Genomic DNA, 18,000 nt, shown 5'->3' with positions numbered 1-18,000 from the left:
AAAACTAATTTTTTACACAAAACTCAGAGACAATAAGAGTTTAACATAGTTCACTGCATTAAACAACATTTTAAAAATTCCACTGGGATGTACTCTCATCGTCTCAAAAAAGGCATAAACAAAGTGACAAAACATCAAGTAAAACTGGGGGGAAAATATTTGTAACTTATGTTTTAAAGAGTTAATTTTCTTCATTTCTATCTGTTGCCTGAGATAAGGTTGACAGCAGACACAACATAATCTGTTGTCGCCTGTTGGTACAACCTATTTAATACTAAAAGCAGCACAGAAGTAAGAAGTAAAGGAAGCTTAAAAATGAAACTATAGAAATACAGTGAGATAATGTCTTTAACCTATCAGATTGGCAAACAACAGCAAAACAAAAACAGTTGTTTGTGGTAGTGCTGCCGAACAGTACTTAAAGATGTTGAATTCGTTTTCAGTAGCTTCTGTAACAAATTACAGTACCACAAACTTGGTGGCCTAAAATAAGTGACTTCTTTTCTCACATTTCTGGAGGCCAAAAGTCCAAAATCAGTATCACCGGTCTGAAATCAAGGTGTTGGCAGGGCTGTGCTCCCTCCAGAGGCTCTAGGGAAGAATATATCCTTGCCTTTTCCCAGCCTCTGGTGACTGCCCGCATTCCTTGGCTTGTGGTGGCATCACTCCTATCTGTGTCACTGTGGTCACATTGCCTTCTCCTATTCTGTCACTGTATAGTCTCCCTGTGCCTCTCTCTATTAAAGGCATTTGTGATGGTATTTGAGCTCCACTTGGATAATCCAGGATAATTTCCTCATCTTTAACTTATTCTCCAAAGACCCCATTTTTGGGGTTCTGTGCAAAATAAGGTAATATTCAGAGATTCCAGGAATTAGAATGTGGATATCATATCTTTTGGCGGCATTTTTCATTCAGTCACAGGCATTGACATCCTTATTCCTCCATCTACAAACTATGTGATTTAGATGACTGTGGTTATGTGATTAATTGATTACAACTCCAATTTTCTTTTCTGTAAAATGTGGATTATATGAACTTCCTTATATATTATTGAGATTATTATATGACTCAATATATGTTAAGAATTTATGACAATATCTGGGGCTTAGTTGGAGCTAAATGACTGATAATTGTCATTATTACAATGTTCTGTGCTGGTAACAGTGTTGAGGAAACAGGTTCTTTCTGGGTCCTATAGGAGAATAAATTTGTAATATTTAGGGAAGGAGAATGAGGCAAGAGCCACCAAAATCATCATCACACACATATGTTTTGATTTAGCGATTGCACTCTTAGAAAGTTTTCTAATCCTATGCACCTATTAAATGTGGCTATACAAGTTAATTTATTGCAACGTCATTTATATTGTTAAAAATGGCTGCTGAAATAAATTCAGATACATTCATAAAACTGAATGCTATGCAGACAAAACAAAGAGGGAAGAGGCTCTTTCTTTGTTGACATGGAAATTACTGCAACATACATAGAGTGAAAAAGGCAAGGTGTAATAGAATGGGTTTGGAAAACATATTTATAGTGGAAAAAAAATAGTGTTTCTATTGGCTTGTATATGCAAAGAATATGCCTTGAATAGAACTCCAGATTTTAATATGGCTGGTTGCCCGAGGGGCCAGAATTGGGTGGCTGACAGGATGGGCTGGGTACACAAATAGACTATCATTATGTATGTACTCTTAAATTTTTGTAATTTTGAATCATGTGAGTTGTACTTTTTGTATGAACATTTTTAAAACATAAAAAGAACAGATTCCCTTGGACGTGAAGTCATATATGACTGATGGCAGTCTGATTTTACAGCTACTATTTGGTTTTCAACCTACCATTATCAGGATTAAACACCTACCTTGCGCTCGCAGTGGAAAATGTTTCTCTTGCAGACCTCAATGAGCTTTAGACATCGGTAGTCATTTTGCAATAAATTTGGCAGCGGTGGGATTCGAACCCACGCCCCCGAAGAGACTGGAGCCTTAATCCAGCGCCTTAGACCGCTCGGCCACGCTACCACGCCAGCATGCGCTCAGAACTCATCTTAATGATTTAAGAGACACAAGATTATTCTGCGTGTTATTACTTTCTTCTCAGAGCATTTCTGTACAAATGATTCCGTAGCGGTCTCAATCACCGATAAAATCTGTAAATAGATTCCTTGTCCCAGTCCCTTGTCCTGCATCTGAGATTTGTATTTGCTTCCCGTCCTGTTTCTAATACCTGAGAGTAAAGGGACAAGAAACCGGTACCTAATATCCAACAAATCTCAAGAGAATCGGTTCTTAAGAACATGATTAGAAATCACCGCCTCGGCCGACACAGCACGGGGACTCTGAGGACTCTGAGATCGAGTCTCCAGTTTGTCAGCTGCGTTTGGGGGTCTGGAGCAAGATGTTATTTTTAATGTTTGCAACCAGAAAACAGAGGAGCTCTCATCCCGATCCACCCGGAACTAGCGTCTTGGTTTGTGTGTCTGTGCGTGATTTCCTCTTGTGAAAGGGGTGGAAAGAACTATGCAAACAGACCTGCTTTTTTTTTTGCTAAATGTGTTCATGACCTTAGTTTTCGAAGTTCAGGGCAAGGACCAGTTTGTATTTGGTGCGGAGCATCACACCCTCTCCGGACCCTAAGAGATGTGTCGCCTGCTCACTCCAACCCCACAAACGCCGTCTGGGCTTGCACTTCTGACCTCTTCTCCTCTGTTGCAGCCCCAACGCCGCTCATCTTCTTATTTAGTCTCACCTGTCCCGTTAGATACTGCCCCTTTTTAAACGAGCCCCATGGGGTTGGACTATTTCAAATGCCAGCAGCTCCACTTAATAGCTGCAGGGTCATTGGCAAGGCACTTCAGCTCACTGGATCTCATTTTCCTCATATGTAAAACCAAGACAATAAAACTTGCCTTTAAAAATTATAGCAGAATGTTTTGATACAATGGATTTGGGGGCTCGGGGGAAAGGGTGGGTGAGGGGTGAGGGATAAAAGACCACATATTGGGTACAATGTACACTGCTCTGGTGACAAATGCACAAGAGTCTCAGAAATCACCACTAAATAACCTAGTCATATAGCCAAACACCATCCATTTCCCCCAAAACCTATTGAAATAAAAGAAAGAGTTAAAAAAAAATAGCAGAATTTTTATTTTTAGCAAATGCATATAAATTGCTTACAACAGCACCTGGCTCATGATAAGCACTCAGTATAGTTCACTATCAGTATTTGTATCACGTATTAGCATTCACTGAACAATTTTTTATATCAAGTACTCAGTCTCATGAACCACACAGTGAGATATCTCATTTCACAGGTAATGAAGTTTTTTAAAGTAACATATTTACAAGAGAGTCGAGTGAGTTTTTTTCCTAAATTAAGATGGCACATGGAAAATTTACACCTCAACCCTACAATTTCAAATGTTGGACAATTTTCACTTTGTCAGATTGCTTTATCTTGTATATTGTTTCTCCCTTCTCAATCATTTCACCTCATCTCTTCCCCCTTGTCTCACCTCTATTTACGCTATTCTGGAGTTCTAGACCTGTGAAGATCCTTCAGGTGACACGGTTAGGGACATTGATTTTAAGGAGAACTTTGGCAGGCAAGAAGGTGTAGCTTCAGACCCAGGCAAGCCTGCAGCTATGATTTCATTAGAGCTTATCTGCTTTCTGTGTCAGTCATTGCTTCCAGCTGGGAGTCTTCAGGCTGTGGACCCAGCTCAGTCCCCTTGCATCTGTACGTCACCTTCTAGTAACATCTTTACACATGTTGTGGTGGGGGGTAGTGTGCAATCTAATGAAGTCTAACATCTCCCAGCAGAAAGTGGTGTTTAAGGCACAGTGGGAAAATCCACTGTGTTGTACATTTATTTAATCCACTGTGTTGTACATTTATTTAATTAAACATTTATTTAATCAAAGTCCCAAGATGATTTTTATAAGTCATGTAACATACTTGGAAGGACAGTAAACACATGACATAGCATACATTCTCATTTTACACTCTATTTTGAAAATCTAACTTTTCAGAAAGTTCACATAAACTTGAAAGAGTATAATTAATGGATTTGCTAAGACAGTTAGGAGTGCCTTCTTAGTGCCGGAGGCAGCACATCAGTCTCATAATCTGAAGGTCCTGAGCTTCAACCTCAGAGAAGGCATGGTGATTTTGTAATTTCCATATACTTCTGCTTGAGAAAGAAAAATCCCACCCATTAAGCTTTTCTGTATGAAATCTGGATTCCTGGATCACTGACAGACAACATGACTGAAAAATGAGGCTGCAGTCCCTCAAGAACCCTACCAACTTCCTCTGTGAGTTAGATGCTATTTTAATGCACTGACTGCAGTATTATACAATACCACAGTCTGTACCAAATACCATACATCTTTATTAGTTGCCTATGACAGCTTTTGAAAATTACCATGAATTTAGTGGCTTAAAATAACACAAATGCATTATCTTAAATTTCTGGAGGTCAGAAGTTTAAAATGGGTCTCAGGGAGATAATCAATGTGTGACAGAGCTGCTTTCCTTCTGGAGGTTCTAGGGAAGAATCCATTCCTTGCCACATTGCTTGACTCACGGCTGCATCACTGATCTCTGCTTCTGCTGTCACATCTTCTCTAACTCTGGGGAGTCTCATGCAGCCTGGTCGATGTGTCTGTTTGGTGATGGGGAGTGCAAACTCAATGTCACCTGACTGGCACAGTTTGAGAAAACTAACCATAACCCGGTGTTGCAGCTTTAGTTTTGCCTTCACCCAATGACAGAACCAGCAGGACAGAGATTGAGATAAACCTATCCCATTCTTAGTTTGCTTTGATCGGAACAAGAGGGCTGTATTCCCTACTGTGGGCGGCTTCCCCAAGAGGAAGACCCCTCTAGAAAACTGTCCATGAAGTCATAACTGTCTTGCGTGTGAAGGCAATAGACAGGTGGAAATAGGATCCTGCTTCCTGACAAGATATGGACAACATGGTCCTGTCCCAGTGACCTTGGAGGCTTTTATGAGGCAAGATCCTCCTCAAAGGCAGGGCCCCACCCACAGCATATGAGCACCTGCCTGGCATGGATCATGGTGTCACTCCTGAAGCCCTCCAATGCTATCGGCTTACCTCTACCCTTGTGAGAAGTCAGGATTCTTGTCTTTAAAACCTCAGTGTCCAGAAACCCCATAAACATCTGAACCCCCACTCCTTTCTCCCCTTCAAACCCCATAAACATCTGAACCCCCACTCCTTTCTCCCCTTCAACCCTTGTTGGTATGTAGTCACTCGACCATAGCAAAAACCAGGAGACTGTGGCCCCACCCCTAATTGTTCTTTCTGGAGGGAGTCAAATCAGGACACATGCAAGAAGAGTGGTCCTCCACCCCAGTGGTGGCCACATTTTGAGTAAGAGTGGATGAGGACCCTCTGTCCAATGTGCTGAACTCTGTGAGGTACTCATGGCTGTGCAGGCCACTACAACAGCAACTCCCTGCTACTTATTTGTAGACTCATAGGCTGTTATAAATGGGCCAGACATATGGTCCAGTGACTGTTGGACGGATAATTGAACAGCCAGGCCAACATGGTGAAATCAAAGGAAATACGGAGAGATATTCCCTTTGAATGGTTAGGGGGACTCAATATTATCAAAGTATCAGTTTTTCCCAATTTGATCTATAGAGACAACATAATCCCAATCAACATCTCAGTCAGTTATTTGTGGATATTGACAAATAGATCATAAAGTGTATACAGAAAGGCAAAAGATACAGAATAACTACACAACATTAAAGAAGAACAATTTGAAATATTGGAGAAACACATCTACCATATGTTCAGATATCCATTCAGACTCTAATCTGACCAAGGCACCTTCTTCACAGCCCAGATAATGCAGCAATGGGCATGTTCCTATGGTGTACAATGAACTTGATCTTCTCCATCACTTCCAGGCACCCAGAGTGGGAGGGGCAGTGTTAAAGCACTAGAATGAATAACTCAAGCAACAACTACAAAAAGACCATCAGGAAAGACAACTCAACGAAGGGTGGTACTCCTGCTTAATGAAAGTATTTGGGCCTTAAGTAGTGCCCTCCAATGAAAGGGAAACATGGCATTGCAATGCATGCTTGGCAACGTTGACTTTGGAAATGTGGTTGCCTGATGTGGCTACCCCCGAGGAATCCCAATCTCAGTATATCCAACCACAGTGTTTGGAGGTCAAGGCTGCAGGGAGCCACAATTGAGCCACTGCACTCCAGCCTGGGTGACAGAGTGAGACCCTGTCTCAAAAAAACAAGCAAGCAACAACAACAACAAAAACAAGCAAAAAACCAAAACAATCTATGTAGTAGATTGACATCCTGGACTATTACTTCTGGTGGTAGACTGTGTTACGCTGTTTGTTATCCTCCATCCAGTGACAACGGTTTTTCTCCCATTCATTTAAGTATTCTTTAATTCCTCTCAGTTATCCTTTGTAGTTTTTCAGTGTGCAGGTCTTACACACATTTTTTAAGTTACCTTTAAGCATTTCATAGTTCTGAAGCTCTTGTAAAAGGTATCTTCTTGTTTTAAAATCCAATTTTTCTTTCCTTTGAATGTTTCACTAACTTTGGATTCTTGGAGTTTAATCCCAGGAATGTCCTGCTTGGTCATGATGTGTTGCCATTTTATAAATGGTTGAATTTGATTTGCTAAATTTTTAAGGATTTTTTTCTTCTTATGAGGAACACTGGTTTGCAGTTTCATTCCTTGTATGGCTTTGTCTGGTTTTGGTATTAGGTTAATGCTGGCCTGATAAGGGAGTTCAGATGTGTGGCCTCCTCTTTTGCTTTCTGAAATAAGTTGTATAAATTTGATATTATTTATTGCTTAAATAGTTGGTAGAATTTACTTGAAGCCATCTGGGCCAGATTTTATTTTTTGTAAGAATGTTATAAAGCATGGATTTCACTTATTTAATCAATATAGGGCTATTTAGATTATCTATTTCTGCTTGGATACACTGTGTGTCTTTCAAGGAGTTTTTCCATTTCATCTATGTTGGTGAAATACATTCATAACATTTCCTTGTGTCCTTTTATTATTTGTAGAAGCTCTAGTGATATCTACTCCTTCATTTGTTTTCTTTCTCTTTTAAATTTTTTTTTACTTTTTGGCCGGGCACGGTGGCTCAAGCCTGTAATCCCAGCACTTTGGGAGGCCGAGACTGGCGGATCACGAGGTCAGGAGATCGAGATCATCCTGGCGAACACGGTGAAACCCCGTCTCTACTAAAAAAATACAAAAAACTAGCCGGGCGAGGTGGCGGGCACCTGTAGTCCCAGCTACTGGGGAGGCTGAGGCAGGAGAATGGCATAAACCTGGGAGGCGAAGCTTGCAGTGAGCCGAGATCGCGCCACTGCACTCCAGCCTGGGCGACAGAGCAAGACTCCGTCTCAAAAAAAAAAAAAAAAATTTTTTTTTTACTTTTTAAATATAGAGATGGGGTCTCGCTATGTTGCCCAGGCTGGTCTTGAATTCCTGAGCTCAAACAATCCTCCTGCCTCAGCTTCCCAAAGTGTTAGGATTACAGGAGTGAGCCACCGTGCCCAGCCTATTCTCACTTGTGATATGTGTCTCCTCTCTCTTTTTTCCTGAAGAGTATGGCTAGAAATTTATCAATTTTGTTAATCTTTCCAAAGAACCAGCTTTTGATGTTACTGTTTTTCCTTATTGTTTTTCAGTTTTCTATTTCATTGACATTTACTCTTTATTATTTTCCTCTTCTGCCTGCTTTGGATTTAATTTGCTCATCCTTTTTACTAAGTTTCTGAGATAGAAGATGAGAACATTGATTAGAAATATTTCCTCCTTTCTAATATGTTTAATGCTAAAATTATTCCACTAAGTATGGTTTTTGCTGCATCCCACAAATTTTGATACGTTGTATTTTCAGTTTTATTCAGTTTAAAGTATTTTCTAATTTATCTGTGATTTTTTCTTCAACTTGTGGGTTATTAGAACTCCGTGGTTTAATCTCCAGATATGGGTGGCTTTCTCAAATATCTCCAAATGTTACTGATGTTCAGCTGTGTACAAGAAAAAACTCTCTGTGATTTTAATCCTTTCAATGATTATACATCTATATATATACACATATATACACACACATACATTGAAAGAAAAAAATACATATATGGATTTGTGCAATCATGTAGATAAAGATATGGGCTTTATAGTTTTAAAACATGCCTGAACTTTTTCTTTTTTGCAACTCTTCCCATCAAATTATATTTTATGTCACTTTTCCTTACACCTACATGGACTTTGGTGACTGCCTCCATTAATAGAATGTGCAAACACAGTGCTATGCAACTTTTAAAGTCTAGGTTAGAAAAGGTTTTGCAGCATCTACCATTTTCTCTTGGGGCACTTGCACTGGCAGTCTTCAGCCATCAGCTACCATCTTGTTGTTCCACATCCTTGGCAGCATTTGGTGTTGTCAATGTCTTGAATTTTAGCTATTTTAATAGGTGTGTAATGTTATCACGTTGTTGCTTTAATTTGCAATTCCATAATTACATGTGATTTGGGGTATATTTTCTTATGCTTATTGGTTATCTGTATATCTTATATCTGTTTAGATCTGCCTATTTCTTACATTGAGTTCTTATTGTTGAGCTTTAAAAATTCTTTGTGTAATTTGCATACCAGTCCTTTATCTGATACGTATCTTGCTAATATTTTCTCACAGCCTGTGGCTTGCCTTTTTGTTTTCTTACTTGTCTTCTGCAGAGCAGATGTTTTGAATTTTAATGAAGCTCAGCTTATCAATTTTTTTCTTTATTGAAGATGTTTTTGACATTGTATGTAAGAAGTTGTTGCCAAACTCAAAGTTACCTTGATTTTCTTCTATGTTATCTTCTATGAGTTTTATAGTTTTGCATTTTATATTTAGGTCTGTGATCTTCTTTGAGTTTTGTGAAAGTTTTGTGAAAGATGTAAAGTCTGTGTCTAGATTCATTTTTTGCATGTAGATGTCCAGTTGTTCCAGCCCCATTTGTTGAAAGTATTATCCTTTCTCCATTGAATTGCCTGTGCTCCTTTGTCAAAGATCAGTTGACTATATTTGTGTGGGCCTATTTCTGGACTCTCTATATTCTATTCCATTGATTTATATATCTTTTCTTTGACTAATATCACATTGTCTTTATCTTTTTTTTTTTTTTGAGACGGAGTCTCACTCTGTCTCCCAGGCTGGAGTGCAGTGGCACAATCTCGACTCACTGCAATCTCTGCCTCCCAGGTTCAAGCAATTCTCCTGTCTCAGTCTTCCGAGTAGCTGGGATTACAGGTGTGTGTCGCCAGGCCTGACTAATTTTTTTATTTTTAGTAGAGATGGGGGTGCCACCAGGCCCGACTAATTTTTTTTTATTTTTAGGAGAGATGGAGTTTTGCCATGTTGATTTCATTCATCCAGAGTTTTGTAGATTACCACATGCAGGTATGGCATATATTTTGTTAGATTTATATCTAAGTATTTCTTTTCTGGTGCTAACATAAATGGTATTGTGGTTTAAATTTCATATTCCAGTTGTTCATTGTTGGCATATATGAAAACAATGAACTTTTGTATATTAACCTTGTATCCTGCAGCCTTGCTATAGACTCATATTAGTTTCAGGAGTTTTTGTTAACTTGGATTTTCTACATAGATAATCATGCTATCTGTGAATTAGGATAGTTTATTTCTTCCTTCCCAATCTGTATATCTTTGATGTCGTTTTCTTGTCTTATTGCATTAGCTAAAACTTCTAGTACAATGTTAAATAGGAATGATGAGGGTGAAGACTCTCACATTGTTCCTAATCTTAGCAGGAAAGAAACTAGTTTCTCACTATTAAGTATGTTGTTGGTTGTGGCATTTTTTGTAGATGTGCTTTATTAAGTTGAGGAAGTTCCCCTCTCTTCCTAGTTTAGTAGAGTTTTTATTATGAATTGGCGATGAATTTTGTCAAATGCTTTTTCTGCACCTATTGATATAATCATATGATTTTTCTTCTTTACCCTTTTGATATAATAAATTGCCTTGATTTTTGAAGGTTGAACCAGCCTTGCATACCTGGAATGAATCCCAATTGGTTCTGGTGTATCATTCTTTTTATGCCTTGTTGGAATCGATTTGCTAATGTTTTGTTGAGAAGTTTTGCATCTATATTAATGAGAGATATTGGTCAGTAGTTTTCCTTTCTTGTAATGTCTTCATCTGGTTTTGGTATTAGGGTAATGCTGGCCTCATAGAAAGAGTTAGGAAGTATTTTCTCTGCTTTTATTTTCTGGAAGATATTTTAGAATATTGGTATAATTTCTTTCTTTAATATTTGGTAGATTTCGTCAGTGAAAGCTGAGTTGTTTCATCTATTGCTTCAGTTTCTTTAGTAGATATAAACCTAACTGGGTTATTTATTTCTTCTCATGTTAGTTTTGGTAGACCATATCTTTCAAGAAATTGGTCTGTTTCAACTAGATTATCAAATTTGTGGGCACAGAGTTGTTCATAAAATTATTTTATTATTGTCTTGATGTTTATGGGCTCATAGTGGCCTCTCCTTCACTTCTGATATCAGTAATTTGTGCCTTCTTGCTTCTTTTTATTAGTTACCTGGCTAGAGGTTGATCAATTTTTCTGATTTTTTGTAAATAACCAGCTTGAAGTATTGTTAATTTTCTCTTTTAATTCTGTTTTCTATTTCATTGATTTCTGCTCTAATATTTATTTCTTTTCTTCTGTTTACTTTGAGTTGAATTTATTCTTCCTTTTCTAGTAGCTTAAGGTGCAACCTTAAATTACTGATTCTAGATCTTTCTTCTTTTCTAATATGTGCATTCAACGCTATAAATTTCCCTCCAAACACTGCTTTTACTTCATCTCATAAATGATTGATAAGTTGTGTTTTCATTTTAATTATGAAATGTTTTTAAAATTTATCTTGAAACTTCTTTAACCCATCTGTTATTTAGAAGTATGTTGTTTAATCTGTAAGTATTTTGGACTTTTCTAGTTATCTTTTCATTACTGATTTCTAGTTTAATTCAATTGTCGTTTGGTAGCATATTTTGTATGATTTATTTTCTTTTAAATTTGCTAACATGTGTTTTATGGTCCAGAATGTAGTCCACCTTGGTGAATGTGAGCTTGAGAAGAATGTGTATTCTGATGTTTTTGGATGAAGTATTTTATAGATGTCTATTATTTACAGTTGATTGGTGGTGCTGTTCTCTTGAACTGTGTCCTTACCGATTTTCTGCCTGCTGGGTCTGTCAGTTACTGATTGAGGGTCGTTGAAGTCTTTCCAGCTCTAATAGTAGATTCATCTCTCTCTCTCTCTCTGTTTTTTATTTTTTTAAGACAGAGTCTAGCTCTGTCCCAGACTGCGGTGCAGTGGCGCGATCTCTGCTCACTGCAGCTTCCGCCTCCCGGGTTCAAGTGATTCTCCTGTCGAGGCCTCCGGAGTAGCTGGGACTGTAGGCGCCCGCCACCACGCCCGGCTAACTTTTTGTATTTTTAGTAGAGACGGGGTTTCACCGTGTTAGCTAGGGTGGTCTCGATCTCCTGGTCTCGTGATCCACCCGCCTCGGCCTCCCAAAGTGCTGGAATTACAAGCGTGAGCCACTGCGCCAGATTTTTTTGTTTTGTTTTGTTTTGGTTTGGTTTGTTTGAGGCAGAGTCTCGCTGTGTCATCCAGGCTGGAGTGCAGTGGCGCAGTCTCGGCTCACTGCAAGCTCCGCGTCTGGAGTTCAAGCGATTCTCCTGCCTCAACCTCCCCAGTAGCTGGGATTACAAGCGTGTGCCACCACGCCGGGCTAATTTTTGTATTTTTGGTAGAGACTGGGTTTCACCATGTTGGCCAGGCTGGTCTCAAACTCCTGACCTCAGGTGATCTGCCCACTTGGGCCTCTCAAAGTGCTGGGATTACAGGAGTGAGCCACCACGCCCAGCAGGATTCATCTATATTTCTTATGTATGTATGTATGTATGTATGTATGTATGTATGTATGTATGTATTAGAGGCAGGGTCTTTCTGTGTCACTCAGGCTGGAGTGCAGCAGTGCCTGGCCTCAAGTAATTCTCCCAAGGTAGACTTCCAAAGTGCTGGGATTACAGGTATGAGCCACTATGCCCAGCCTATATTTCTAGTTTTGTCATTTTTAGTGGTTGTTCTTGTATTTGCTATATACGCTTACAACTAATTCAACTCCGCTTTCGAATTACCCTATACCACTACACAGGTATTAATAAGTCTTCCCAGTTCCTCCCTCTGGCCCCTTATGACATTATTGTCATTCATTTCACAGCATCTGTAAGCTATATCATTGAAACATTGTTGATATTATTTTGAACAAACTGTTACCTGTTAGGTCAATTAAGAATAAGAAAAGTAAAATGTTTTATTTTACTTTCTCTAATTCTCCTTTAATACTCTTCCTTTCATTACGTAGATCCAAGTTTCTGACCTGTATCATTTCCTTCTTTCTCAAGAACTTTTATCATTTCTCACAAGGCAGATCTTCTGACTACAAGTTCCCTCAATTGTTGTTTCTCTGAGAACGTCTTTATTTCTCCTTTATTTTTGAAGAATAATTTCATAGAAATACTGTATTATATGTCTTTTTATTTGAAGAGTATTTCCATTTTCTACATCATATCCATGGAACTAATAATTTAAAGACTTACAAGACACACATTGTAGGTCTTATTTTTTTTTAAAGCTGTTATCTCATGCACTAGATGGTCATAACTTGAAGGCTCATACTCAGTTATAATGTATAGGTACTTTACTGAATACCTTACAGGGTCTTGCACCTTGTAAATTTCAATAATGAAGATAAATCCTGAGTAATGACTTTCAAATGGAATTTGTTTTTCTGATTCAAAGCAAAAAAGACACTGAAAGAAACCAGAGTTATAATAGCATAACAATGAAGGTCAATCAGTCACCAATTTGTTTGGTACCTCTCACATTCTCCATACTGGATATTCAAAAGGTTTCATTTTCAGGATCTGATGCACAGTGTGAATGCCTTCCTCATGTATAAAGCTCTTGGGTTGAAATTTTCCATGTGAAAACTTTGTTCAATTGATTGAATACAGAGAATTAGTAAAAGGAATTTATTAAATTATTATTATTTGAGACAGAGTCTCACTCTGTCACCTAGGCTGTAGTGCAGTGCGATGTTGGCTCACTGCAACCTTCACCAGCCCAGGTTCAAGCGATCCTCCCACCTCAGCCTCCCCAGTACCTGAGACCACAGGCATGCATCACCATGCATGGCTAACTTTTGTATTTTTGATAGAGAGGGGTTTTTGCTATGTTGCCCAAGCTGGTCTTGAACTCCAGGGTTCAAGCGATCTGCCTGCCTCAGTCTCCCGAAGTGCTGAAATCTCAGGCGTGAGCCACTATGGCTGGCCAGAAATTTACTTTGAAAGTCTTTTTAGGCCAGACTTGTTAGCTGGGCATGGTGTCCTGCATCTATAGTCCTAGTTACTTGGGAGGCTGAGGTGGAAGGATTGCTTGAGGCTAGGGGGTAGAGGTTGCTGTGAGCTGAGATCATGCCACTGCACTCCAGCCTGGGAAACAAAGCCAGACTCTCTAAAGCATACCCCAAGACAAGGAATGTGCCTTACTGAGTACGTGACTTACAGAGAAAATGATCCTCTGGATGGGGAAGGAAAAGTAACGAAGCAAAGATGTGGTCTCACATAAAGTCCAGTCTTGGCCTGACCCATGAGACAGGGGCTCTGGAATACAAATTGCATAGCAGAGTGGTCACTGAGTCAAGGGACTTGACTTTTACACTCCTTTCCCCCATCCGTCAGTTATTAGCTGCTGGGAATGGAATGGTGGTGTAATCTACTAGATGTCTCCAAACAGCCAAGGGCAATTCATGGAAGAACTTCACAGAGTTACACCATTGTGGGGATGGGTGTGTAACTTCCCAAGGGGTCCTTCCTGTCCACTGCACCCAGAAAGATCACAACATTGCAGTAAAGAAAGAGTTTAATAGACACAAGTTCAGCCACACCACATGGGAGATGGCGTTACTACTCAAATCATCTCCCTGAAGGCATGGAGGTTATGGGTTTTTCAAAGACAGTTTGGTGGGCAGGGGACCAGGGTAGGGGGCAAGCTGATTGGTTGGGTTGCAGATGAAATCATAGAGAATTGAGGCTGTCCTCTCATGCTGAGTCAATTCCTGGGTGGAGGTCACAGGAGGGGTTGGTGGGTCCAGGTGAGGACATGTGGTTGTCAGAAATGCAAAAACCTGAAAAGACATCACCATGTTGTAGGTTGTACAATAGTGATGTTATCTGCCAGAGTAATTGGGAAAGTTGCAAATCATATTACCTCCAGAATAATGGCTGGTAATTATTTAGAATTCAGACCTTCTTATCCTCTAACTTGGTGGTCTTTTATTAGTTTTATAGGAACAGTTTAGTCTTTGGGAGGGGCATCACCATTTAAATTATGAACTAAATTTCTCCAAAAATTAGTTTGGCCCATGCCCAGGAATGAGCAAAGACAACCAACCAGTGAGGCTGGAAACAAGATGAAGTCAGCATGCCAGATTTCTCTTACTGTCATAATTTTGCAATGTCTGTTTCAGGTGTAGTGGCCTGTAAAAAACAAACTAGGAAGAAGAAAAAGAATGGAGAGGGTTTCCAAGATTCTGTGCTACTGTAAAACAACCAGGTAAGTGGAATACTCTAGGTTTGTAATTGTAAGCTGAGGTGTGACTGTCCCAGATGTCATCTGTTATTTAGGAAAAATAATAGATTTCACTTACTTGCTAGTATAAATCACTAATTTTGTTTTAATGTTTTGTGTTAGTATCCTAGGGATGTCATAACAAATTACCACAAACTGGGTGGTTTAAAGTGATAGAAAGTTACTTTCTTACAGTTCTGGAAGCCAGAAGTCTAAAATCAAGGTGTGTACAGGGTCATGCTCCTTTAAAAGCTCTTGGAAAGAACCCTTCCTTGCCTCTTTCAACTGTGGTGATTGCCAGAGATCCTTGGTGTTCCTGTAACCACCTAACATGTTCTCCTTGCCTGCTGCCTAGACAGAGCCAACTTATCAAGACAAGGGAATTGCAATAGAGAAAGAGTTTAATTCGTGCAGAGGTGACTGTACAGAAGACTGGAGTCTTATTATTCCTTAAATCAGTCTCCCCCAAAACCTTGGGATTGGGATTTTTAAGGATAATTTGGTGGGTAGTGTTCAGTGAGTTGGGAGTGCTGGTTGGGTCAGAGATGAAAGCATAGTGAGTTGAAGCTGTCTTCTTGTGCTGAGTCAGTTCCTAGGTGGGGACCATGAGATCAGATGAGCCAATTTATTGACCTGGGTGGTATGGCGGATCCATTGAGTGTAGCATCTGTTAGGTTTTACAATAGAATAGTGATATTATCACTAGTAGCAATTTGGGGAGTGTTAGAATCTTGTAACCTCCAGCCGCATGACTTCTAAACCATAATTTCTAATCTTGTGGCTAATTTGTTATTCCTACAAAAGCAGTCTAGTCCCTAGGCAGGAAGGGGGTTTGTTTTGGGAAAGGGCTGTTATCATCTTTGTTTCAAAGTTAAACTATAAACTAAGTTCTTCCCAAAGTTACTTCAGCATTCGCCCAGGAATAAACAAGGACAGCCTGGAGGTTAGAAGCAAGATGGAGTCAGTTAGGTCAGATCTCTTTTACTGTAATAATTTTCTCAGTTATAATTTTGCAATGGCAGTGTCATTCCTTGGCTTGTGGCCAATAACTGCAATCTCTGCCTCCATCTTCACAGGGCCATCTTCCCAGTATGTCTGTATCTCTGTGTCCAAACCTCCCTCTCTTTCTTCAAATAAAGATCCAAGTCACTGGATTATGCCCCTCCCTAATCCAGAATGACCTCATCATAACTTGATTACTTCTGCAAAGACCCTAGAAAGGCGATTTATTAGAGAAAGTATGAAAATAGATTGCAAAAAAGCAGTGGCCAAATGAGCATGAGAGAAGCTGACTGCAAAGAAACAAAGGCTTGCTGGAGATTTTGTAGAATAGTGTTTATGCTGTAAACTGAAGAGGGCTTTGTGCAGTACTGATAATGCCAAAGTTGAAATGAGCTACGTTGCAGGTGTGTGGTGATGGTTGAGCACAGGAAGATTGTGAGTTGTTTGTACAAGAGGGCTATGTGTCCTAGACCATGAAGAAAGGCAGACTTATAGCTTATCTGCTTTCTGTTCTTGCTTTCCCTTGATCCTGTCAGCCTGACTCCTTCTCCCTAATTAGGACTCCACAGTTAACTTGGTCCATGCCCAGAAATGAGCAGAGACAGCCAGCCTGTGAGGCTAGAAGCAAGATGGAGTCAGCCACAGCCATCTCAGATTTCTCTCACTGCCATAGTTTTGCAAAGGCAGTTTCAGAGTAAAAGGATTAAACACTTGGCCCTAATTGTTCAATAAATAAGAAAAATGATAAAAAAAAAAAAAAAAGAAGCAGCAATACAGTGAAATTTATTGCTTGCTTAGGTGCCAAATATCTTTCTAAACCATGTTGTGTGTACTTACTCAACAAGCCCTCCCATCAACCATATTAGGTAGGCTTATTACTATTTCAGTTCCACATGTGAGGAAAGTGATGCTCATGGAGCTCGAGCAATTTGCTAAAGGTCCATTAGGCATCAAGTGGAGCAGCTGAGGTTTGAATACAGGCGATGTGACCTAATTCAACAAGGTCCCAATCAAAATGTACAGCAGTGAGGCCCAGACATAAGGGACCATTTTCCAATTATTTTACCTTGCTACTTACGATACTTAGAGTAACATAGTAGCCACATTGTGAATATTTCTCATTAAAAAGTAAAAAACAGTCCAAGCGCAGTGGCTCACGCCTGTAATCCCAGCACTTTGGGAAGCCGAGGCAGGCGGATCACTTGAGGCAGGAACTGGAGACCAGCCTGGCCAACATGGTAAAACACCGTCTCTAATAAAAATACAAAAATTAGCTGGGCGTGGGCACACGCCTGTAATCCCAGCAACTCTGGAGGCTGAGGCATGAGAAAATCTACTGCACTGGAGCCTGGGCGACAGAGAGAGACTCCATCTCAAAAAAAAAAAAAAAAAGAAAGAAAGAAAAAAGAAAAAAATTGCAAGCATGCCCCTGCAAATGTCCTAATTTTTGTTTGTATCTACTAATGGGTTCGTTGCTCATTAATTTCTTATCTTATAGAGCTGGAGATTTTTAGAATCTAGAGAGATTTTATTTACCTGCAAGCCTACAACAGTTATCTATATGCTTTAAACTATAACGCATTGTAAGTGCTCAAAAACATTTTACCACAGTTTAAAGCAAGACATATGAAATTGATAGAGGTGGGTCACATGCATTATTCTTTGACAGTGCTTTGCATTTGCGTTGTCTTCCTCCTAAGAATTTACTTTTTAATAGTAAGGAATCTGAGCAGGATGCAGTTAAACAACTTGGAATTTATCCAATTGTGTTCTACTGCTGTTTGACAATTAGTGCGAAGACGCAGTTCCTCATCAAGAAAATAGTTTTCAGAAACAGCTGATTTTCTCGGGAAAAACATCAGGCCCCACTGGGAGTCGAACCCAGGATCTCCTGTTTACGAGACAGGCGCTTTAACCAGCTAAGCCATAGAGCCACGCGGAAGCGCTATTTAAAAGTGAATCTATCTCATTTTACTTTGACAAAATGAGTTTATTGAGTGTTAACCGCTGTCTTCAAAAACTATGCCAATTCGAGAGATAACTTCATTTTCTCAGTCTCTTTTGAAGACATACGAATACGGAAACGTATTCGCCAGTTTACAGTGTCAAGGGATTTTTCTATTAATCCAAGAAAGAGCATTACAGAAAGCTATACAATACTTGAAGACCATTAAAAGGAATATATCTATACATAATTTTTAAAAACCTTCGAATCTTGAAAGTCACTCACGTAGGTGGTACGT

At 39.5% G+C, this 18,000-nt stretch overlaps 2 non-coding genes across 2 annotated transcripts; both read right to left on the bottom strand.

Moving 5' to 3' along the window:
• Nucleotides 1-1,945: 1,945 nt before the first annotated feature.
• TRNAL-AAG lies at nt 1,946-2,027 on the bottom strand. Its single transcript has one exon. It is a non-coding gene; the product is annotated as a tRNA-Leu (tRNA).
• Nucleotides 2,028-17,617: 15,590 nt separating this feature from the next.
• TRNAT-CGU lies at nt 17,618-17,691 on the bottom strand. The gene has a single exon. It is a non-coding gene; the product is annotated as a tRNA-Thr (tRNA).
• Between the last annotated feature and the right edge of the window lie 309 nt (nt 17,692-18,000).

The sequence above is a fragment of the Piliocolobus tephrosceles genome, chromosome 5 (assembly GCF_002776525.5).
Source record: "Piliocolobus tephrosceles isolate RC106 chromosome 5, ASM277652v3, whole genome shotgun sequence".
NCBI lineage: Eukaryota > Metazoa > Chordata > Mammalia > Primates > Cercopithecidae > Piliocolobus > Piliocolobus tephrosceles.
This window is presented reverse-complemented; position numbering and strand designations above follow the sequence as displayed.